The following is a 25207-nucleotide window of genomic DNA, read 5'->3' on the forward strand; positions in this document are numbered from 1 at the left end:
GTTTGTGAAAGAGTTCACACTGAGATATTTCTTCTGAGTGAAATGAAGTCTGCCATTCAGCTATTCTGCTGAGGAACCATCAACTTGCAATTATGAAAAGAGATACTTGAAAGAAGCCTTCAAAAATCATATAATCAAAATTGATCTCCAGGTATGTCTGGAAGTTATCTAATCTAATCATAAAGCACATGGAGAACTAACAACCAGGAGCTGTGAAATATGTTATCTCTAAGCATGTGCATAATGGTATATGCAGGTCAGATTAGCTCAGACATGGAGGTCAGGTGGTTGTCAACAAAAGAAAGAGCAAATATCGATCCAGACTGATCGGATAAAAGTACTTTGCTCATAACTTTGCTTTCTAAAAAATGTTCTGAACAAGTGTAAACAATTCAGGACAATTGAGTGCAAAAAACTGAAAACCCACATGCAGCAAATGAGCATGTGCAGACTGGAGTTCTCCTCAGTAAGCATGGCATATGTGGCACAGCAAACATTTGTGAGGAGCAAACAGTTGGATAAAAACTGCATCAATAAAGCAGGCATAAGGGAATCAAATTAAAAGACTAATTTATATTCATAATAAATTATATAATGTACTGTTCCAAATATAAGTTGATCCCAAATTTCCACATACAATTTTTGGTAAAAACTACTAATACTTACTTTCTTTTATCCAACTTTATTCAACTTTATTTTAATACTTTACTGGTTTGCTTATTCATCATGCCATTCTTGTATTCATCTATTAGAATAAACTGTCCCTTCTTTGGACGTCGAAATGAGTGATGCCTTGAATTTGCATTTTCTTTTTCCAATCACAAACATCTTTTTTTTTTCTAAAAAAACACCACAGTGATTTGTAGCCTGATAATTATTAGGGTTCTGCCGCATAATTATCAATTGTTAACTTAAAATTTCCATCTAATATAATAATTCCAAATTTATTATATTAGAACCAAAAAACCTGAAGTTCGCCCCAGCTCTAATCTTAAGTATTAATATTTCCACCATGCTTTTATAATTTTTACTACTTTTTTTTTCAGTCATCTATTTGAATCATAGTTTTCCATCAATGTCATTCAAACAATTCCATTCTGCTTATTTCCATTCCAGAAATAAGCAGAATGAATAATAAATATTAAGGTTTTACAAATTATTGTTAAAAAAAAAACGGCTAATTTAATATGGTACCACTCTAAATGACCATGTTTTATGGGTTGCAATATGGAAAGCCATTTAGCAATAGTCCTTAAAAATACTGCTTGCCATTTCTTGAGGCATATCAACTGGAATTACATGGTTGCAGCAATGAGGTAAACACAAAGCAAAATATAAACAAACAAGGTTATGGAATTTAGGATAAAGGGTTCCTTGACTGGTTACTGTTTAAACGCACAACTGCTGACTTAAAAATTCTACTTCTGATGTCTGCATATGGTATGAGTGACAATTAATAAACCTTTCTTTTTTAGCTGAAGCAACCATGACTGACACCATGCACACACAGGCAGACAGTTTAACCTTTCAGCAGCATATAGCACTTCATACACCAATATACACAATTTACTTCTTAAAAAATGCATAGGTTGTATTGGAAGTGGAACTAATATAATTCTGAGAATGTCTACCAAGCTTTAAGATTTATATTTATAGAATGTAAACTGAATTTACAGTGTAATTAATTAAAAATATTTTAGCAAGTGATCTGTCCTTGAGATATTAATTAATACTGCTATACTTTTGCACACATTAATATTTGCAAACCAGTTTGATTTAAGTTTATTTTAAATGCAAGACGATTATCATAAAGCTACCTTACAACAAATAAAATGCCTAAAGAATTGATTTTTAAGTTTTTATAGTTCTAAATTACTCAAATATGTCTTGCCTCAAAAATCACAAACCAAAACAAAGCTACCTTGCTTTATATTCCTTGGTTAAGATTGGAATAGTAAACGTATTCATAAATTGATAAATAAGAGCTTTATATACATTTGCAGAATATGTTGATTTCTTTTGACACTTTTGTGCAGACTGGTAAGTCAGGTAAGTATCAATACACTATTTTAGCATCTTTCCTATTTGCTTACATAGTGCATTGTTGATTGTTGGCTGATCATTCATCCCTCAAATAATAGGAGAAACAAAAGTTGCAACTTAAAGCACATCACTAATGTGTGTAACACCATTTCTGACAGCTATTAGGTTTAGCAATATAGGAATACATAGACAAATTCTAAGATTTTTTTTGTGTGTGTGTGTGCGCGCGTGTGTATATATCTGCTACATGATTTCACTTAACCAGCTTACTGTCCTGAAATAACTTGATCAAATGTCACAGCATTTAAAAAAGTACTAAGAATTAAGTTGTTTACATCCTTAAACAAACTGATTATCAATGCAGATTAGAATTCTGGTATATGATCGCTTTATTCCAATCTGACAATGCATATTCATGGGTATAATATATATTCAACAACAAAAAATATGATCTGGGCAAGGACTAAGTACTGAAAAAGCTGCTTGCATGCTATTCCAGATGTATTTATATGTATTCTTGCATTAGTTCTGTAAAAATATAATGCCAATAAAAAATTTTTCTGAAAAATCATGCAAGTATCAACAATGGACAAGTACATTTTAAAATGTCCAGGTGATAATTTTGCTCGGACAACTTAACATATTAAAAAACTAATACTGCTTTAAAAAAAAAAAAAAAAAAAAAAAACAGATAAATCTAATGCTGGTTATTTTATCATGTTATCACATTAAAATAATATATATCCTGCATTACATGTTTTACTATTTATGTTTATTTAAGTAAACTGAATTTTTTCTTCTCATAGGGATTTTTACATAAATAAATTTTCTACCATTAATTACTCCTAGATGATCCAGTTATTACCTTGCTTACTGGATATCTGAAGTAGCATGAAAAAAAAATTAAAAAAAAGACAAGTTGTCTCTAAAGCCAGGTTCGCAGATTATCTGACATTCCATCCACATCACTGCAATTTCCAACCTCTGGAGATAAGTATTTATTTTTTAATGACAATCCTAACTAATGCACAAGAAGGTCATGTATGTATAGCTTTGTTTGATATTTTATTTTTAATACTAGTCTGGAAGAGCATATTTATTTTTATTATTTCTTATTAATGTGACAAAATTGCTGTTTTTTTGATTATAGAATCTTCAGATTATTTAAGTCAAACCAAACAAAATTATAAATAGCATATTTCAATTTTTTTAAGATATCAGGAAATGATGTCATCTAAATATGTCCACCTGTAGATTACAGTTACCAAACTTCAATTCAAAAAATGAGTAGAAGCTTAGTAATAAGTTAATGTTCAGAGACATTTTTGTTTATCCTCTTCTTGTACACACAGCACCAGTTCAAATAACCTGTCTTTAACAAATCTTGGAATACAATTTCTTCTCTGCTGTCTAATGCAATGCTTTTAAAAAAAAAAATAATAATAATAATAAATAAACCAGTAATAAATAAGCCTGGGAGATGGGAAAGTGAGAAGTGGCAGCACACTGTTTTCTTAGAATACCATAAATTGTTTCAGCATTCCTAAAATTCCAATCTACCTATTACTTGAAGATATTCATAATGTTAATATCAAACTGATAATAGATCAGAAACAGCAAAAATATTCTGCAAAAAATGTATGCTTAAAAGACCTAAAAATGTACTGATATCAAGTACTACAAACATTTTCAGACAGGTGCAATTACACCATGCTACCAATATTCTTCTTAGTTTTTTTTTCCCACTCACCCCCCCCAATTGATTTATTGAAAAATTGTTGCTAATAACTTAAAAACTGCACACATACGAATGCTTAATACTAATAATTTTTTCCAGACATGTTTAATTTGTATTTCATTTTTAAGTTTTTTTTTTCTGGAAGGAGGGTAGTGGTCATGATATGTGACAATGAGTTCTGCTTTCAATAGGCACACTGCATATTACTACTAAAACTCAATTACCATAAAGAATGTTTAGAGCTATATATATTATAGTGTCACAAATGAATGTAATAATAATCATTTAATCTTCCATTTAATAAAAGGAAAAATATTGAAAACTCCAGGCAAATAAGTCAGCAGGTACCCATAACAGAATAAAAAGTAAAATATAAGAAAGTCAAGAACTAGATAAGTCATGGGAATACTTTGGGAAACATAAAAGGAAAAAAAAAATGCAAAGGCAACAAAGCATTCAATAATGCTATTGAAGAACCTTAGGAACAGAGGAAAATAGAAAAGTTTTAGATGTCTCAAGTAATATTTTAAGACTTAAGAAATAAGCAGTGATAGAACATGCTAGAACATATTCAAGAGAAATGTAATCAGAGGGTAAAAGGCAGCAGAAATATAAAATGTGGAAAGAAAAGTGGAGCAGATGATATTCAACTAGATATGCTCAATAGATATGCATAAGTTTTGCAGCGATTACGATGTATAATTCAAAAGGTAGGATTAAAAGTCAAATTCCAAATGACTGGAATAGATTCTCAATATACCACCTTTTGAAAAAGGAAAATAAAGAGAAGAAATTTAGGAAAGATCAAGCTGGATTTGGACCGAACAATCATGACAATACTTCAGAAATCATGCTATTTTAACGAGTTTCCATATCTAAATTTTGTAGATCTCAAAAAGGTATGATATGGCAACAAGAGAAAATCTCTTGGAAATGCTGCAATAATATGGTGATGCAAATGGGACATTATGCTTAGCAATATGAAAGACAAAGGCTGATGTAAAATCCAAGTCCTCCTCTGTTGGATCATGTCTTTCATGTAAAAGAAGGGTTAACCCTTTCTCCTTGGTTATTAAATCATTTACATGGATCACATTATGAAGTGGCACTCATATTATGAAGATGTCATATTAAATCAGATTTCAAAACTGGAGATATTAAACTTAGCTTTTAATTATGCCAAGTAAACTGAATAATCTTCATAACACATTTAGTAAAAAAAAAATCAATAACAACAAATATTGTGAAAATGGAAGGAAATATGGAAACTATATTCTCAACAGAGAACTCATAAAACAGGTAAAATATGCTTCCAATATTAGCTGTTAATGCTTCATAACCTACCCTGTAGGAAGAACATACACTACTTACAGCTCTAATGGTAAAAATATGTTTCGAACATGCAGTCTTTCAATTAAAATTTTGAGAAACTTTTTATAATCATGTAAATCACCATCTTTGGCTTCCATTTAACAAGAAAATGAAACAATATCAGACCGAATGGATCTCTGGAACAGAATGACAGCATAAAATGCTATCATATCAAAGTCATGGGACACACGCCTCAAATTAAAGTGATTTTAACTATAACAGCATTTCCCTCCTCCCTAAAAAAAAAAAATCTAATTCATTTCTGAATGACAGAGGTTACCCAAGAAAAATATATGTAGCTGCCATTACAGAGCAAGTTAGCATTTCCAAGTTCATAGCTGGCAAAGCACAAGAAGAAACAAATATTCACCAATGACGGTGAATTAAAAATATGAACCATGTCAAGATGAGTCAACTCATCTCGACATGGCCTCTGAAAATGTCAGGTGATGGTGGTAGCCAAAAAATCATAGCACTGAAGACTAACAAATACTCAAGGCAGTCCATGACAGAGATGGGCTATGGACATGTAAACAATATCACACTACATAATCTTCTATTCTGATGGACAGATCTGGATAGAAGGGATGCTTGAAAGATTCCTTATTCACGAGTGTGCTATCCCGAATGATGCGGGGTTGCTTCATGTACTATAGATTAGGTCCAATGACTGATAGGTCCTTCCGTGAAGTTCCTACATTGTGAAAATTGTGGTTCTGACAATGTTTCGTGTTACAAAGGAATTAATGTAAATATATCATTCGAAGAGAATAATATACATTGGACTTTTGCAATGGGCAGCATAGAACCTCAACATGAATGAGAACAATCTGAGAAGACAAGATGGCCCTTTACACCACTTTTTACTGAGATTAAGTCTGATGCTAGGAAGACCCTTAAAAAGATGGAATTGAGTCTGGAACAGGCCACTTGGCTTATAAGCCTGGAAAGGAAAAAGAAGAAGAAATCTTATGTTCTAAAGCAGTTATAGCCAAATAAACCAAACACTGATTTCTATCAATAAACAGGTTTTGTTTATGCTTGGATGTATCTATATATCTACATTACTTTTAGTAAAAGAGTAAATATATATTTTAACTAAGTAAAGCATTTTTTGGTAGGCAGGAAGACTGCAATTTATGCAACAATGAACACACACACACACACACACACGTGCCTCTGAATTTTATGAAAAGGCACAGTAACAGTAAAACCTAGAACGCATATGCAGTCAACTATACTATCATCCCATCCACTGCAACTTTCTGCGCTCTATTTCTCTGCAATTAAATAAGCTTAAAGTTATAAAAAAAATGTTTAAACTGAAACTATCACCAGATTTTTATCTTTTTTACAAAAATATAAAAAATAAATAAAAGTGAAGTTAGTCATTTTAATTTTGCACAAACAGTAATGTTCACTTTATCCCTTTTTATTTATTTATTTTATTATTATTAAATTCAATCTTCGTAGATGTTTGCCATAAATTAAACGAGCTAAATGAGCTAACACCTTTTTATTTCCATATAGGAAGTAGGCAAGGGCATTTTAGCCCTATCTAACTTTTAGAGGCTGAGTAGGCAGTTCAATCTCCATTGGTAGCCAATCAGAGATAGCTGGCCGAAGGCTATCACTAATGCAGCCCACAGTGAAAAGATGGCTCAACAAGTGCTGCCATCTTGTGGTCCCTTACACACCTTTTTAATGTCTGAAACAGTGTGGTTCTACAGTAGATTTTCTCCTGGAAACTTGACTTTGACAACAAAAGAAAAGGTAATTATGAATATTAATATAATGAAAAATCATACTGCTTTAAATACCATTATATATTATTTTACATGAAGCTAAAATAATGTGCTAAATTAAATAATTTAGTGCAAATTAATTTTCTGAATGCATCAAGCCTCCCTTTATAACATACACACTACTTATTTATAATCAGAAGTAAAAAATGCTGAACTTTTCCCAACTGGGTAACAATTTCCAGATGAATCAAGAAGTTTTCATAAAATAAAATCATTACTAAAGATAAACATATAAATGGATGTTTTTCCCCTCAATTTTAAGGTACTTTTAATTTTAAAAAATTGAATAGCAAAATTGACTTTACAATCCATGTTGCATGATGAGAGTTTGTAAGAATTATAAATTTAATAAAGTGTTATTAAACTGCTTTCATACTTCCCAAACAGCAACCTTTTGCATGTTGGAAAATTAATTTTAGAATTTATCACAAACAGTTGGTTTTCAATCCCATGAAACTATTACCACGCTTATAATAATATTTGAACATTTTATATTTAAACATTTTAAATATTATATTTAAATAAAAGTACTGTCCCCCCCCCCTGCAAGCATATTATTCTACAGAATATTATTTTTTGTAACAATTCATACTTATTTATTCCATATCTTGTAGTGGAGAAAAATCCAATTAAATAACAAAATGGTGAAGATATAAACTTGGTTACTCGACTAATCTACACAGACACCATTAAATAAAGAACCTTTAACTACATGTGCACACGTAGTTAAAGGTTTTACTGAGTTCTCCAACTTCATTGGACATGGTACAAAAAATAAAAATGAAAAAAAAGAGGAAAAAAAAAAAAAAAAAGAAAGAAACTACCACTCAATAATATTACTTATTCAACTTAATCTGAACTTCCATGTACCTGCTGTTTACAGCTCACATCAACTAAAAGATTTTCTGTTTAGACTATTAAATTTTTCAAAATACTATGAAAGCTAACTATTAAAAGAATGTCCTAAACCACCAGCTCTATAAAATCTGGTTAAACAGGAAAATTTTCGCTTAGGAATTCCCCCCCAAAAGCAATAGAACATAACTTACATATAGACAAATAATCCAACTGGCTTCTGTGGTTTATCCTACTTCAAATGACCATATACAAATGCAATTTATGTTGAGACTAAGCAGTAACTAAAAAAGTGAAAAAAAAAATAAACAAATAAAAGAAAAATAATGAGACAATGTTTCTTATTTCATTTCCAATTTAAAGAAAATAGTAAATTGTTTAACAGTTGAAAAATTTAAATATCAAACAGATAAATAATACATATGAAACTTATGTAATTATATATAAATCATGCTTACTATTTAAGAACTAAGTTAATTCCATAAAATTTATCAACAGAAAAATCTGGGTTAAATTACACACACACACACACACAAAAAAAAAAACTTGCAAAACTGTGCTTTGTGTATTAAAATACACAGAAGGGTAATATATGATGCACACTAAGCAAACAAAATATTTATTTTCTTCTTCAGTATTTCTTGGACATAATTTTAAATCAACACACTTCAGTGATGTATTTACTGTTGATAACAATAGCAAAAACAGATGGGGGGGAGAGGCCAGTGACTGTACCCTCTCCCCTTTTTAAGTTACAAAATTCACACAAAACTAATCAAGTTCTGATTAGTTTTGTGTGGATAATTTCCCACCCACCATAATATTAGAAAATTTATCCTCTATAAAAAAGCTTGTTCTGTAATAAACATCACCAGCTGAGGAAAGTGATCATGTAGTTTTGATGTAGGGAGTGGGCTAAGCAAGTATAAATGTTCATTTATTTTCATGGTATTGATGACAACATAGAATAATAAGAAAATAACTAATATTTATTAACTTATTTCCTGATATTATATCCAACATCTTCAGATGCTGAATATAATACCAACACCACTGATCTCAACCTCCCAAACTACTCACACATCCGCTCAGACATACCTTGCCAGAGAGCACCTAACCTAGAATCACCCAACTTTGACCTTCTTTGGTTGAAAATATCCCTTCCCCACTCAGTTCAATTCATCTGCACCTCTATCGCTCCCCCAACGCAACCAACCACCCTGAGCTCTTTAATTTCCTCTCCCTAAAAGTCGACTATCTCCAATCCCACTTTCCCAACAGCGAAATCATCCTTCTAGGAGATGTTAACGTCCACAACACTAGCTGGCTTTCCTCCTCCAGTTGTACAAATCTTGCAGGCAGAGATGCAGAAACATTTGCCATCACCAACGACCTTAAACAACTTGTCCAGATGCCAACCAGAATACCAGATAACCCAAACCACTCACCAATAACCCTTCCAAATACATAATGAAAGTAGTGAGTCCCCTGGGCAATTCTGACCACAACCTAGTGCTCATCTCCTCCTGCATGCAACAACGTTTACACACACTCCCATACAAGAGTAGTTTGGCACTATAACAGTGCCAAGCGGGACAGCCTCCGCAACTTCTATGCCGCATTCCCATGGTTGGACTATTGCTTCCGGCCTTCCAACCCAAACATATGCACCGAGCTTATTACCAAGTAATCCTCACCGGCATGAATACGTACATTCATGCCGGTGATTCACAACACTCTGAACTGCCATTCCCTAATGAATCCCTGGTTCTCCAAAAAATGTGCCAAGGCTGTAGAGATGAAACACCAGAGATACCACAACTGGCTGAAATCAAGAACCTCATCCTCCCTCAAAGCTTACACCGAAGCCTGTAATAGATGGAGAAAAAAAAAAAAACAATCAACACTTCCAAAACAGAGTTCGAAAGAGCAAAAAGCAGGAAACTAGCAGCCTGTCCAAACAGCAGCAAAACCTTTTGGTCTCTTGCCAAAGCAATTGGCCGCAACTTCTGTCCAACACTATTCCCGCCCCTATCACACCCTGATGGCTCTACTGTCTCATCATCCACAGAAAAAGCCAATCTTCTGACCTCATACTTTGTTTCAAATGCACGCATAATTGACAATGGTAAATGTCCTCCAACCACCCCAGACAACCAACATACAATGCCTCCCATATCCTTTTGTCTGGATGAAATCAGAAAAATATTGTCCCAATTGGACACAAAAAAGTCTCTGGCTGTGATGGCATTCCCCCAAATGTTCTGAAAAATTGTGCTCCAGAACTGAACCTATCCTATGTCACCTATATATACTCTCCTACTCCACTGGAATCTATCCCACAAACTGGAAATTGGCCTATATTCAGCCCATTCCCAAGAAGGGTGACAAGTCACTGCCATCCAATTACCGCCTTATCTCGCTTATCTCAGTCCTGTCAAAGGTAATGGAAAAAATCATTAATTCCCACCTCCTACACTATCTTAAAGACACTCACCAAATAAATGACTGCCAGTATGGATTCCACCACTGCTGATCAACAGGGGATCTACTCACATACGTCACCCATCTCTGGACAAATTCTATGGAGAGGTTTGGCAAATCTCAAGTGGTTGTACTAAATATCACCAAAGCTTTTGACTGGGTCTGGCACAAAGGCCTACTAGGCAAACTACCATCATTCGGTCTGACCCAGGACTTCTGTAGGTGGATTGCCAGTTTTTTGTCTGGATGCACTGTGTCTGTGATGGTGGATGGCTCCCTATCCTCACACCACTCAATTAATGCTGGGATCCCACAAGGTTCTGTCATCTCACCAACCCTGTTCCTGTTGTACATCAACGACCTACTGCAATTGACCTAAAACCCAATACACAGTTTTGCAGATGACAGCACACCACACTCCTAGCTTGCATTTGATAAGCCTTACCCTACACAACTCACCTCATCTGACAGAACATCAACCACCACCACCCTCAACTCCGATCTCCAAGCGATCCTACAATGGGGTTCGGATAACCTCATAAATTTCAACGCCAACAAAACCTAGTTCTGTACTATTTCCCATAAAAAAGAACAACTTTTTCCCAGTATTCTTTTCAACGATACCCAAATTTCCAGACAGCCTGAGATCTTGCCCCTCGGAATCACCCTCACATCAAACCTCTCCTGGCATAAACATGCCTCAAACATGCATCCTCAGCCTCAAAAAAACTGGGATTTCTCTTCCGCTCAAGACATTACTTCATCCCTAAACAGCTACTAACATTATACAAGTCACAAATCTGCCCAACTATTGAATACTGCTCCCACATATGGGGTGGGGTCCCTAAAAGCTCTCTCAAAATGCTCGACTCAATACAGAGGAGGGCAATTAGACTTATCAATGATCCATCCCTTACCAACTCTCTCCCCCCACTTTCACACAGATGTTTGGTCTCAGCAGTAAGTATATTCTACAAATATATCCATGGGAAATGCTCATCTGAAATAACATCAATAATTCCCCCACTCAGTACTAAGCTCATTGGAACATGTGCAGCTGCTGCACAACATCCCTTCACAGTACACCTAGAAACAAACAGAACCAATTTCTTTTCCTCTTCCTTCATCCCTGCAACTGCTGCACTGTGAACAGTCTCCCACCTGCTGTGTTTCCCAAGGAATACAATTTAAAGTCATTCAAATCAAATGTAAACAAATTCCTCCTTTTCCAACCCACCACCCATACACAATACTAATGTGCTATAGGTTGACCAATCAACCTCCTGTGTATGGGCCCAACATATTAAAAAAAAAAAAAAAGATGCACAAAAACAACACAGTATGCAAAACAACAGTTTGGTATATCAGCGGAACTAGCTCAAAAAAATTGTAATGGACAACAACACAAGGAACTAAGATCCTAATTAGGCACTGTATATGTTAGAAAAAGAGAGAAAACAGATATTAATTAGATCTTAAAATGACTGTTGCCTAGATTTTTGGTAAATTTATGCAACCATACTTGTTGAGGTTTGGAGATGTTTTAAAGCTTCTGTTGATTCCCAAAACAATCTGACTTATGATTCTATGTAGCACTTCTGTTTTCTTTCAAATGATTCAGTGTGAAAAGGTATTCAAGGCATGGTCTGCCAGACCTACTTGCTATAACAATAGTGTCAGATGTATTTTTTTATGTTCATCAAGGCAGCAGGAGTATAATGCATAGGCTAGAAATGTGATGAACAGTTCTTCCTGGCTGTCCATAGTAAGCCTGGTCAGAAGAACAGGGAAATTCATAAACTCCTGGATGTCATAAAGAAGAGTTTGTCCAGAGGTGAGCAGATATAACTTCAGAGAACAAAAGATGAAGAATTACAGAACACGGGATTATGATAATTTAACAAAACACACCAGTGATATTCAGTGGCTTGATCAACTAAAGGAGATAGATCAGCAATGCCTGAGACTTCATCTAATATCAGTTACTTACATCAGGGTCAGATTGCATTCCTAAGAATGGAGGATAAATAAAATTAGAGGTAAAATGGATGAATCCTGGAGATTCTGAAAAAGAGGGTGTTGTGGAGGAAATATAAAGAACAGGGTATTCCTTGGCAGCAGGAGTATAACGCATAGGCTCAGTGGTGTAGCTAGAACTGTTGCTGTCCCTCTCAATACACATCAAAAATACTACAAAAAGTCAAAACGACATATAGGGAAATAAATTAAAACATTACGTTTATTTTTTAAGTAAAACTTTAATTTCAACATTCTAAAATGTATTTTTCTTGCTTTTCTGTTAGCAAAATCGTCGATGACAAAGTCTATTTCATAATAATGTAGGTAATTCTTTATCAAATTTTATTTAGAAAAACTTCTTTCACAACTAGCAACATTTACAGCAATCATGAGGAAAATTTGCAGTAGTACACCTGGTTGTCAACTTACGACCTATGCGACTTACGACCACAAAAAAAAATTAATTAATTAATTAATAAATTAGGCAGCTGCGCGTACGATAACTATCTCTCACATACACTCAGTCGCTTTCAAGCATCTGTTGCGTGTGGTATATTAATTAAAATTCTACTGAAATACTATCCATAAGATGTCTAGTAAAAGGAAAATGCCTTCATCTACAGATACGCCAGCTAAGTCAAGAAAAATTATTGATTTAGAGTGTAAAATGAAAGTTATCCAAAAATATGAAGGCAGAAAGAAAGTGAATAAGATAGCACGTGATTTGAAGTTATCACATTCCACGGTACCGACGATACTTAAGGACAAAGAAAGAATTCGCGACGCTGTGAAAGGTTCCGCACCTATGAACTCTACAATTTTAACCAAACAACGATTTTAACCCTGACGATCCACAGCCCAGCACAAGCAAAGATTAAAAATCGATTTTGTAAATTTCATTTGTATTAATTTTTACATTAATTTTAGATTGTATTTTTGGGTTTACAGTACAGTATGTACAGTATTATTTTTCACATTATGTACAATATACATAATTATAAATTTAAAAGATTATAAAAATAAATTATAAAGGTTAAAGAATACTGTTAATAAATATATGGCCAACATACGACCTGTCAGCCAGAACGAAAGTCGGTCATAAGTTGACGACCAAGTGTGTTACAATATTTGGAACTGAGTTCTCGAGACTGTATTTTAGAATTAACTGCAAAAGTTCAAAAAAGTTTCAAAGTGCTGTCTGGGGCAGACCGCCCCCTCCACCCCCCCCCTAGCTACGCCACTTCATAGGCTAGAAATGTGATGAACATAGTGAGGAAGGAGAAACTGACATATGAAGCAGTAATGCCAAACTCTAGAGAATTCTATAGTTGTCATCAGAAGAAGGGTAAATATGGAAGACTGACTTTAGTTGCTGTAGATGGAACACACGTCAAGTGTACTGAGACAGTGGAAATATTCAATGAGTATTTATTAGCGTCTGTTTATACCTGAATAACAACAGGGAAGATAGAACACTAATATTAGAATGTTAGTAACCTTGATTGCTTAAAAGCCACAGGACTGGATGGGATATCACCAAATATATTGTAGGAATGTGCAAAAGAACTGGCAGTGTCCCTAGCTCAAGACTTTGTGAGCCTTCTGATGCAATGGAGATGTCTGTTGAAACCAACCAAAAAAACTCAGTAAAGTATCAGGAATGCTCAAGGATCAAAGCTAGGTAACTGTGTAGCCTTTTAAAGAATACAATAAATCTAGTACCAGTTCACCTTCTCAGTATATCCTGTAGTCTTGAGATCTACCTAGATACCAAATGAATAAAGATGGGGTGCTATTTGAGGTTTAGCTAATTAAACCATATTCTGTATTGGCTTAAACTGGGATGTTATCTGATTATACAAGGACCTTCCTGTTTACATTAGGGCCCAGGCAAACTGAAGAAAAGTCAGCTACTGGAACAAACTCAAATAGCAAAATTCAAGAAAGACAGCATATAAATGTGAGAATTATAAGAAAGAACGCACTCAGGAGCACATATCAAAGTTGATATGTACTCAGGAGTACATATCAACTTGTAGAAAAAGCCTCAAAATGTGGAAAGGCAGCAGGAGTAGATGATATTCGACCAGAAATGCTGAAATATTGAGATATAAGTTTTATACCTCTAATTTTATTACGGCACAGGCCCCCAACTTCCAAGGATGACTTCTTCCACTTCCTCATCTCCAAAAAATCCAGGTGACCAGACCTGAGCACAGTAATCCAGATGCGGCCGTATCAAGGCTTTATAAAAAAGAATAACTCCTTGTCTCTGTTAGTGTGTGATCTCCAATAACTAAGTAATCCCATGAGCTACCCTGGCTACTTTAGCAATATGCTCTCTAAACTTTAAACTCCATCTACTGCTACCCCCCCCCCAATCCCTGTACATAAATCTATCTCTATCTACTGCTATCCCCTAATCCCTGTACATAAATCAGGAGTAATACATAAATGGCTACACCAGCTAATTCAGAAGGCCTAGTGAGGTCAAATTCCATATGATTGGAGTAGCTCTCCTAGTATCCATCTATAAAAAGGGAAATGAAACCAAATGTGAGAATTACACAAATTCCTGGTAAGATTTATGCAAGTACTTGAAAATGTGAAAAGGAGTCTTGAAAAGAACAAGCTGAATTTAAGCCAAATAGATTGTCAAGATCAGATTTTAATTTTAAGGCAGATAAGTGAGAAATTGTGGGAATATAACAAGGGTCAAGTTTGCAGTTCTGGAAAAGACATGAGGTGCCAAGAGAAAAGCTGTTCAAAACTCTAATTATATGGCGTAAATGAGATGTTGAGCCAAGTGATACAGTCTATATTCAAGGTACTTCAGCAGTTAGTTTTGAAGGAGGTATAAGGTGGTTTGATGTATAATCAAGGTGTGAGACAAGAGTGAACACTATTCCCACTGTATTCATCATCTTTATGGATCTCATGAAGGAAAATGACACCGAACCTGAGATGTTAATTTCAGCTCTTTATATGTAGATATTATATTCTTAAATAAATCCAGTACAAGTTTGCACTCTTCTTTAACTTAACTGAATAACAAATGTCATAAAAACCAGTAATGCTATTAAATACTACTATTAAGACATACTATTAAAATAGACAGGAACATAAAAAACTTCAACTGCATTCAGAATGGCAAACCTAAAAAACAACAAAAAAACATATCAGCTAAGACTGGAGATTACTGAGTAAAATTAGGGAGGTGAACAGATGGCATCAGTGGCAGAATATTAAAAATGGATATATTAGGAAAGAAAGATTAACAATGTAGTCCTTGCAACAGACTAATTTGGTGAAAAACTGTCAATAGGAAGTCAGTAATAATGTAATTTTTTTATGTAGTACTGTTTTCTGTATGCCCTTTGATGGTACTTATCAGGAATTTGATTATGAGAAAATCATTATGCAGTTGCAATGAAGTATGGGAATCAAGGCTTTCAAACAAATCAAACAAAAATCCCATTTAGCTCACAAAGTAATTCAAAACATGCTTATGAATTTTAAACTATACCTTAAACACGGAAGTGTGCGTGTATTGATCTCTTTTTAATAAAGCAATATTCTAGCATCTCTATATTAACATTACAAAAATTAGACGACATTGTAAAAAATGAATTTGGAAATAATCAATCTGCTTAAAAAATATGCATATAATAATACAAACTATACAGTTTTAAAAAAAGTTCTGTAACAGCATTCATCTACAATGCCATTCATATCACCAAGCCTGAGTTTTAAGAAACATGGATAGCCAATTGGTTTTTTTGTTCTACTTTTTTCCATTAAAATAGTCTGAATGAGATGAGATCCCATCTACCAAATTTCATTAAATTAGATTGAGGAGAAGAGGAATTAAATTCTGTCCAAAACTGAAATAAGGGAAAAAGAGATGGAGGAAGTACTCAAAGGATATTAGTTTCACAATGAACATTACAGCAACATAGTATATGGTGATACACTGGGCTAACATACTATAACTGTATACAAAAGTACAGCGATCCCTCGATTGCTGTACTCTTGTAAACAGTTATAGCATCTCCAATTAGTGAGTTTTCAATAAGTGCATCATTTTTTTCTATACCCAGATACAATTAATGCGCATCTAAAATTCAATTAGTGCGCCTACATACATCTTAAAAATAAATGTTAGATTAACACATACTATTTGGATTACAAAACATTGGTTTTAATACACACATATACAAAAAAAGTCTACTAGTTTCGCTAGCTGTAACTGACCAGCTTTGCCAAGACGAGAAGGTAAAAAACTACTAGTAAATGCAAAAAAAAAAAAAAAAAAAAAAAAAAAAAAAAAAAAAAAAAAAAAAAAGGAATGCAGTAACGGTTAACAACAGACAAAATTACAGCTAGCGAAACTAGTACACGTTTTTTGTATATGTGTATTAAAACCTATGATCTTTTAAACCAAATAGTATGTGCTAATCTTAAAAAATGACCAAATATAACTTTCATAATAAATGTTAGATTTTAAAAATTTTCTATCTAAACGTTTTATGGCTAACTGTTTTAGAAAAACCAATGTAAAACATTTTACAAAGTTATTTTAATTGCATACAGTACTAGACTATTTCCATGTACACTATGTTCATATTTATCACCAAAATTTATGTCATCTGTTAATTACATAGCATTTTGCTGATTATATCTCGTGCATCATCAACATTATCAAATTCCTGCCATGTACCCTTAAGGGGTGTACAGGATATGATAGTACTACATGAAAAAATTACATCGTTACCAACTTCCTATCTATAATTTTTCTCGAAATCAGTCTGTTAGGCACTTTGTACCATATCAATCCACCTATATCTTGGTCTACCTCTGGGTTGTTTTGCTGCCAAACTGGCAGAGAACACTTGTTTTGATAATCTTTCTTCACCCATTCTGTTTACGTGACCATACCACCTGAGATTAGCTCTGCTAACGCATTCCTGGATGCTGACAATGTCAAGTTCTTTCCTAATATCCTCATTTTTAATATGATATTGCCATTGATGCCATCTGTTCATGCCTATAATCTTTCTCAGGCCTCTCATATCTACAGTCTCTAGTCTTTGGTCAAGTGTTTTACTTCTGACCCAGCTCTCAGATCCATAAGTTAAACTGCTTTGAATATTGTCTTGTATACAGCTAATTTAGCGTTTAGACTAATTTCCCTCTTATACCATATTCATTTATTCAATTGACATCCCACCATACCAGCTTTGCTGATTCTGCTGTCTATTTCTATATTTAATTTACCATCTTCACTAAAAATCAAGCCTAAGTAGCTGAAATGTTTTACTTGTTTTCCACAGGTTCTCCATTCACAGCACAGTTGATATTTTCAATGATTCTGCCTATTTTCATTGTCTTTGTCTTTTTAATGCTGACATTCATACCATATCTATTACAACAGTCATTCAATTTAGTCAGTGAATCTTGCAGACTTGTAGCAGATTTATTTAGAAGTATAACATCATCCGCATAAAGCAAAGAGCTGACATTAACATTTCCAATTCTGATATCATTTTAATACCACTTTCCTTCATAATGTGATCCACATAGATAATGAATAACAGAGAGGATAACGTACATCCTTGTCTCGCACCAGATTTAACATTAAACCATCTTCCTGTACTTCCTTCAATCCTAACTGCTGACTTACAACTCAAATAAAGACTAAGTACTGCTTAATATAATGCCCCATTGACACCATAACTGTAGCACATTGAATAGCTTCTCTCTTGGCACTTGTCATTTGCCTTTTCCAAATCGACAAAACTTAAATACAGATCTTTGTTATATTCCCATGCATTCTCGACTATTTGTCGTAAAGTGAAGCAGCCTCTATTTGGCCTGAATCCAGCTTGTTCTTCACCCAGCTTTTCTTCCACAATTCTTCTCAATCATTTCTCAAGTATACTTGCATAGATCTTGCCAGGAACACTTAATAGCGAAATACCTCTGTATTTCTCACATTCAGTTTTATTTCCCTTTTTATATATGGGTATTATGAGAGCTCTACTCCAATCATCGGGAATTCGTCCTTCTGTCCAGGCTTTCTGAACTATGCAGTGCAACCACTGTAAGACTTTTATACCACCATACTTCAATATTTCTGGTCAAATATCATCTACTCCTGCTGCCTTTCCACACTTCAAGCCTTTGATGGCTTTTTCTACTTCAAGCATGGATATGTATTCTTGACTGCATGCCTGGTCAGTGTTTTTTACCACTGTGCTGTCATCACTGCTTGTTTCATTTAGCAGTTTTTCAAAGTAATTACTCCATACTTCAAGGATATCTTTTTCTTCTATTTTTATGTCACCTTTATCATCTCTAACTCCTTTTACAGCACTCTTTCCTCCATTCCTAAGCTTCTTCAACAACCTCCAGAATATTTTGCCACCTTCTTGATATTTATTTTCTATATTCTTGTGCATCATCAATCACCAAAGTCCTCCAATGACTTTTGTTTAGCTAGTTTTACACAGTGTTTAGTGTCTGTATTCTCTAAGAGCACAAGGTGACTTATTTGCCAGGAACTTTTGATATGCTTTCTTCTTTTCCTTCACTGCCTCCTTAACTTCCTGTGTCCACCATGGAGTTCTGATTTTTCTATCCTTGCAGACAACTTCACCACATGCCTCTCTAGCTGAATCAATCACGGCTTTCTTCAAAGCTTGCCACTGAATCTCCAAGGTTTGATTCCTGTTCTCAAACTCTTTCAATTTTTCTTCAATAATCTTTGTGTATTTTAGTCTACAGTTCACATCTGAGAGCTGCTCAACTTTTATTCGCTTTAAAACTTTCTTACATGTCATTCTTTTCAATATGAAATTCAATTTTATCCTGCTCAAGACTAAATAGTGATCACTTCCAATTTCAAATCCTCTGTACAGTCTGGTGTCCTGCACCAGGGAGAAAACCACTATCAACAATATCATAGTCAATGAGACTTTTCTTATTTCTTGCCTCTTTGTGCACATTTTTATGTTGGAACATGGTGTTAGTAATAACCAGTCCATGTCCTGAGCAGAAATCAAACAAATATTTGCCATTATTATTAGCTTTGCTCTTTTCTCCAAGTTTTCCCAATATATTTTTGTATGTCTCACAGTCATTTCCTACTCTGCTATTTAGATCCCCAACAAGAACCAACTTTTCCTTTTTCATTGTGTCAGTTGCTTTCTCTAAAGCATCAAAAAATTCCTCCACTTCTATCTTAGTAGAACCTTCTGTGGGACCATAGGCACAAATAAGTCTCATTGTCCAGTTCCCCATTCTCATATTTGTCCACATTACTCTACTTGAGACTGCCTGCCATTCAAGAAGATTAGCTTCGTATTTTGTGTTGAATACTATGGCTACTCCTTCTTTTCCTTGATTTTCATTGCCTGAATATGATATTTTGTATTTATTGCTCAGAAAGATCTCACCAGTTTTTCTCTTTTTTGTTTCAGTCACCCCTATTATGTCGATCTGGTACTTATCTAATTCCTCGGCTAGCTCCATTTCTTTGCCATTCAGGCTTATGTTGATAGTACCGATCTTTAACTCTGGTGATGTTGAGTTGGGATGCGTTTTCAGATTTGTTCCAGTAGCTGACTTTTCGCTGTTTCAAAGAAAGGGCCTAGCAATGATGATAAAGAAGAATTCCATGCTAGTGCTGGGTGGTTTGAGCGTTTCAAAAAGAGAAATAGCCTAGATAATGTTTGAATCACAGCTAAATATCCAGAGATTTTGAAGACAACTGTGGAAGAAGGGGCTATTGTGACCCAAGTGATTCCTACCTGCTAAATTTAGATGCACAGCAAGAGGATTCAGAATAACATGAAGAAAATTTAACCACTGACAGTCAGCCAAAAGAGATTTCACAGAAATAATTTGAAAATATTTTGCATACAATCAAAGTTTTTAAGCAGCAATGCTTAGAGGCAGAAGAGTAGAAAAGGCAACAGGGCCATATCGTCAGTTGTATGAAAAAAATAGAAATAGAATGCCAGCCAAACTACATTAGCTCAATTCTTTGTTAAGAAGTAGAATAATAAATTTATATTCTGAATATGTTTTATTGTCTTTCAGCTTCATGGTTTTCCTTTAACTAAGCCCTGAGACATATACTAATTCTTTTATAAAAAAAAAAAATTAAGTACCAAGAAAGAAATTTGAGGACCGAATTATACTTTTTCCCCATAGGTTATTATATTGGATTGGTGTTTTTGATTAATACGCCAGTTTTAAACAATGCATTAGGCACATTAATTGAAGGATTGCTGTGTAGCGTTCCAAATTAATAAAAATTTTGAAACTATTTCTTGTAGCTTCTGAAGTACAAATAAAGTTCAGATAAAAACAGCACAATTAACTAGTCTTATAAAATGAAATGAAGATGCTCTTAATATTTCACTATTATTATTTTTTTATATCTGGTCCACACACAAAAAGCCACAAGACCTATAGCACACTATAGTGCCACGTGTGGACAAGATGAATTGGAGAAAGGAGGAGTCTGTTCACATTTTGTTTGAACAGTTAGGGTTGTAATCTTTGGGGAAGGCAGAGGTATGGGGGGTGGGAAGAGAGAGAGAGATTGTTCCACAGGACAAGCAAGTGGAATAAAAAAAGGAGGCAATGAAGTTGGTTCAGTGAGTGTTAAGATGGACTGTAAAAGGGTGTTGGTTAGCAGTGGCTTTTGTTTTGATGATTTTGGAAGAGAGTAGAGGAATAATAGTGGCCAATTTAGCAGAGCACTGTCCATGAAATATCTGTAGAAGAGGAACAAGGCCGAAACTAAACATTTTTATGAAAGAGAGAGATTGAAGTGGGTCTGTGAGAGAGGGATCATTAATTAGCTGGATTGCCCTCTTATAGATAGAATTGAACAATCTTAGAGAGGATTTTGGTGCACTACCCCAAATATTCCATGGCTGGACAGATTTGAGCTTTGTATAGAGTTAGCAGCTGTGAAGATGTGAAGTAGTGTCTTGTACGAAAAAGTACACCAAGTTTTTTGGCAGCTGTAGAAACTATAGTTGAAATATGGTTGTGCCAGGAAAGATTGGATATGCAAGTCAGTCCAAGAAGAGAAATCTGATTGCATTTGGATAGCTCAGTTTTACTGGAGGTAAGGGATGCAAACACTTTCTTGACAGAGATCAGATAAAACTGAGTTTTAGTGGCATTGAAGTTTACAAGGTCCTTGCCCCTAGCCAGATCTGAGTTCAAGTACCTGGTTATGGTAAAACTTGAAGATTCTAATATTTGAGCACTAACAGAGTTGGCGAATGGAAAGGAGGAATGGAGTGCACTATTTTCAGCAAAGCAATGGATAGGATTGTAAGTCTATGAGAGCAAGTTGTTTATATACAAAGATTGAAGAATTTATATACAAGGTCAGTGTCTTGTGTGAAAAGTGTGAAAAAAAAACTGCAGTTTTTTTAGAAGCTGCAGAAGCTATAGTTGAAACATGTTAGTGCCAGGAAAGAAGAGAAGTATAGCTCAGTCCAAGAAGAGAAATCTGATCGTGTTTGAATATCTCAGTATTACTGAAGGTAAGGGGGCAGAATGCAAGCGCTTTCTTGCGAGAGAGCAGACAGGACTCAGTTTTCGTGGCAATGAAGTCTACAAGGTTGTCCTTGTCCTATTGAAATATAGCTAGATCAGTTACTAGTCGTGGTAGATCTTGAGATTTCGAACAATTGAGCATTACAAGGTTTGACAAGGAGGAATGAAGTATACTGTTATTGGCAAAGCAATATAGGATTTGAACTCTGTGAAGTAGATCATTTATAAACAATAGGAAAGAATGGGTGAAAGAATGGAACCTGAGGTATTCCTGTATTGGTGGGGAAATCTGAGGAGTAGAAACTGTCCATCGTGGCACATAGTAAGCAATCAGTGAGAAAGCTGGTGATCCTTGTAGAGTGTGGAAGGCAGACCATAGGATGGCACTTTGTTAAGTAGGTCCTGATCAAATGCCATTCAAATGTTAAGAATGGCCATCATCATCATCATGCATATCAAGGATTTAGGCCTAGCATGGCCTGTTCCGGCCTTAGAAGTCATCGTTGAATCTATAATTCCTCTATAATCTACTCTTTCCCCCTTCAATATACCCTATTCCTCCTATGGGTTAAGAACAACCATGTTTCTTCAAATTTTTCTATGGTATGAGTTGAGAGATGGGTGTTGAAAGCAAGAAGATTAGCTGGAGATTGCAAGTGGAATCGTACTTGCTGGTCACTGATTAGTAGGTAGGTCTCTAGGTGGTTCAAGAGTTAGTTGTTGATGACTTCATAATTTTAGAGAAGAGAAGAGCAAATAAAATACGTTGGTATTTTATCACCTTTCTATGAGATGGGCTGGATTAGGTCCCATTTCTATGTTGTAGAATGGCAGTTGAATAGGATAGATTGAAGGTGATACAGGATATAGGTGCCAATTCTAGGGCACAAGTTTTTAACACAACAGGTGGGATACCATCAGAACAGATGCCTTGTGTTCAGGTTATTAAGGATTCTTTAGATTTCTTTCTAGCAGAAGTATATGGATGACATGGAGAGAACTTTGTCCTGGTCACCAATGCAGGAATTGAAAGAGAAAAGTGATACCAATAAGTCAGCCTTATCTTTAGCAGAAACCTGAGTAGGCAAAAGTTGCATCCAATGGCCTTGACAAGGGTCCAGAAGAAGCAACCGCCATTTGGGCAGGAGGTGAGATTGCAGCTTTTGGCCCTTTCAAAGTCTGATTTGGATTGGGTGACAATTCTTTTACAGCTGTTGTGAGCTGCAATATAGGCAGAGTGAAACAGCTGGGATTTTGGTCTTGAGCCATTTGTAGTATGCAAAGGTTTTTCTATTATTGCATTGACACTTTTTCGAGACTCAAGGCTTGGGTGGTAGCTAGAATTTGAAGTAGAATAAGGGAAGAAAGACTTCATTCCTGTGAGGATGATTTCTGTTATTCATTCTAAGCAGGTGTTTACATCAAAAGAACTGACACAGCCAGTAGTAGGAACATGGGAAGAAGGAATAGAAGTCATGTAGGTGGTCTCATTTGCCGTTCTTGTAGTATAACACGACATGAGCCTGAGAACTGATGGGCAAAGATTATTCTGTGGCAAAAGAGACTTGTATGAGGTTGTGACCTGAGTTACCAAGAAAAGAAGTGATATCCACGGTATACTTTGAAGGGGGAGCTCGTCAGGAAGAGGTCAAGTGTGCTGGCAAATTGGAGGAAGTTGTCAGGTGTTCTGGTAGGAAGACTGATCTCTGATAAGTCATTACTAATTGCAAACACCTCGGCATCCCTATTTGCTTGATCAGTGAAACCGAAGAAGGAAGCTAGTATAAGTTGTGGATGTTGAAATCTCCAAGAAGACTGATGTCACTATTGGGGTATTTCGACTCAAGAAAGTGTAGCTTTAGAGAGATAGCAGAAGAGGTCAGAATGGTAAGAGTTTGCAGAGTGATAAGGAAAACATATGAAAAGGGCAAACAACTAAGATCTACAGTGGTTGTCGAGGTTGCCAGTTGGGATTCCAATAGGAATAGTAATTCCAGTTTAGATGACTGTAGGTAGTGCACATCATTTATATTGCTAATATAGGCTACGGATGTTAAGCAGGAGGTGAAAGTGGACTTTTATGGGGGGAGGAAGAATTGTTTTGTGGGTTATTTGGTTGGATTTTTTTTTGTTTATGATTTTTTTAACCTTTTTGGGAGAATTCTTGTGATGCACAGTAAAACTGCATTTATTTGGGTTGTGATCCATTGTATGTGGCGAAAAGAGATAAAAAGGAGAAGTGGGGCATGAAATGAGAGATGCCAGATCTGCAAACATACTGCCTAGATAGAGAAAACTGGATCTCTCTCTCTCCTATCCATACATGGACTCAACAGTGTCCCTTATAGCCAATGTACTTGGTCTCCTTCACATCACAAAATGGCAAAATACATGGCTGCAGGATTTGAGGCCAGGAAGCCTCCAGATTTGATACTAACTAGGTCAGTCCATGCACTAACCAGTGGAACAATTTTGTTGCTGTACCCCCAAATGGGGAGGATCTGGCCCCCTACAATGCGATCAGTATGTCATTGAGGGTATCACTCTTGCTACGTGTGGGAAAGGGGAAGGAAACATGGTTTGATCCTATAAAACCCTTTTATAGTAACAAATGTTTCTATCCTTCTGCCTATCAACAAACTTTTGCAACCCACAAACTCTCTAGATCACAATGAGTTTTAGAAATGATATTAATATCTTCAATAGAGAATTTCCCTGGAAGAGAGTGAAACTAAAACATAAATTCTTCCAAACAGAATATTCTGTACATTCTTAAAAAAGAATATGGAATCATTTGGAGGTTGACATTGTCAGGAATCAGATTATGCCATTTGTTCAAACTCTATAGATCTTAACTCTGGCCTCATACAATGAAAATATTCTTAAAAGCACACACTGATCAGTACACAATTTTTAACACCAAAGGAAAATTTCTGCCACATTCACTTGTCAAATCAACATTATCTTTCAGCCTATTAATTAATGAATAATGAACATTCTGATAATCTTTGAAAATAATGTGTACCATCAGAACATCCTTTTAATAAATAATCAACTTACGAAATTATTTCATTTTCTATGCTACATTAAGTTCAACAGATGAGTAGTAAATAATTTCCATTAATTCAACTTATAACGGTAAATAATCAAAAAAAGCAAGCATTACGGTACTGTAATTCATCAGTAATCAATGAACTGATAGTTGATCGTTTCATACCAAGGTGATAATTTCTTGATTATATAGATAAACTTATCGTTTGGTATGGCAATAAAAATCAAGCTAACATTCCTACAATTATCAAGCAAT

The 25207-nt window shown here is 34.9% G+C and overlaps 1 protein-coding gene across 15 annotated transcripts in view; it reads right to left on the reverse strand.

Moving 5' to 3' along the window:
- LOC150109073 (uncharacterized) overlaps window positions 1-25207 on the reverse strand; it is a 64541-nt gene that overhangs the window by 37995 nt on the left and 1339 nt on the right. For 8 of the 15 annotated variants that reach the window (XM_090405400.1, XM_090405487.1, XM_090405462.1 and 5 more), the window contains exon 2: window positions 8007-8096. The gene's annotated coding sequence lies outside the window, so the exon portion shown is untranslated. Of the gene's footprint in view, window positions 1-666; window positions 840-8006; window positions 8097-25207 lie in introns of all 15 variants that reach the window. The other 7 variants (XM_090405370.1, XM_090405378.1, XM_090405454.1 and 4 more) reach the window with 1 other exon arrangement.

This window comes from Typopeltis vanoorti, chromosome 2 (genome assembly GCF_054136105.1).
Source record: "Typopeltis vanoorti isolate ZY-2024b chromosome 2, IOZ_Tvanoo_1.0, whole genome shotgun sequence".
NCBI lineage: Eukaryota > Metazoa > Arthropoda > Arachnida > Uropygi > Thelyphonidae > Typopeltis > Typopeltis vanoorti.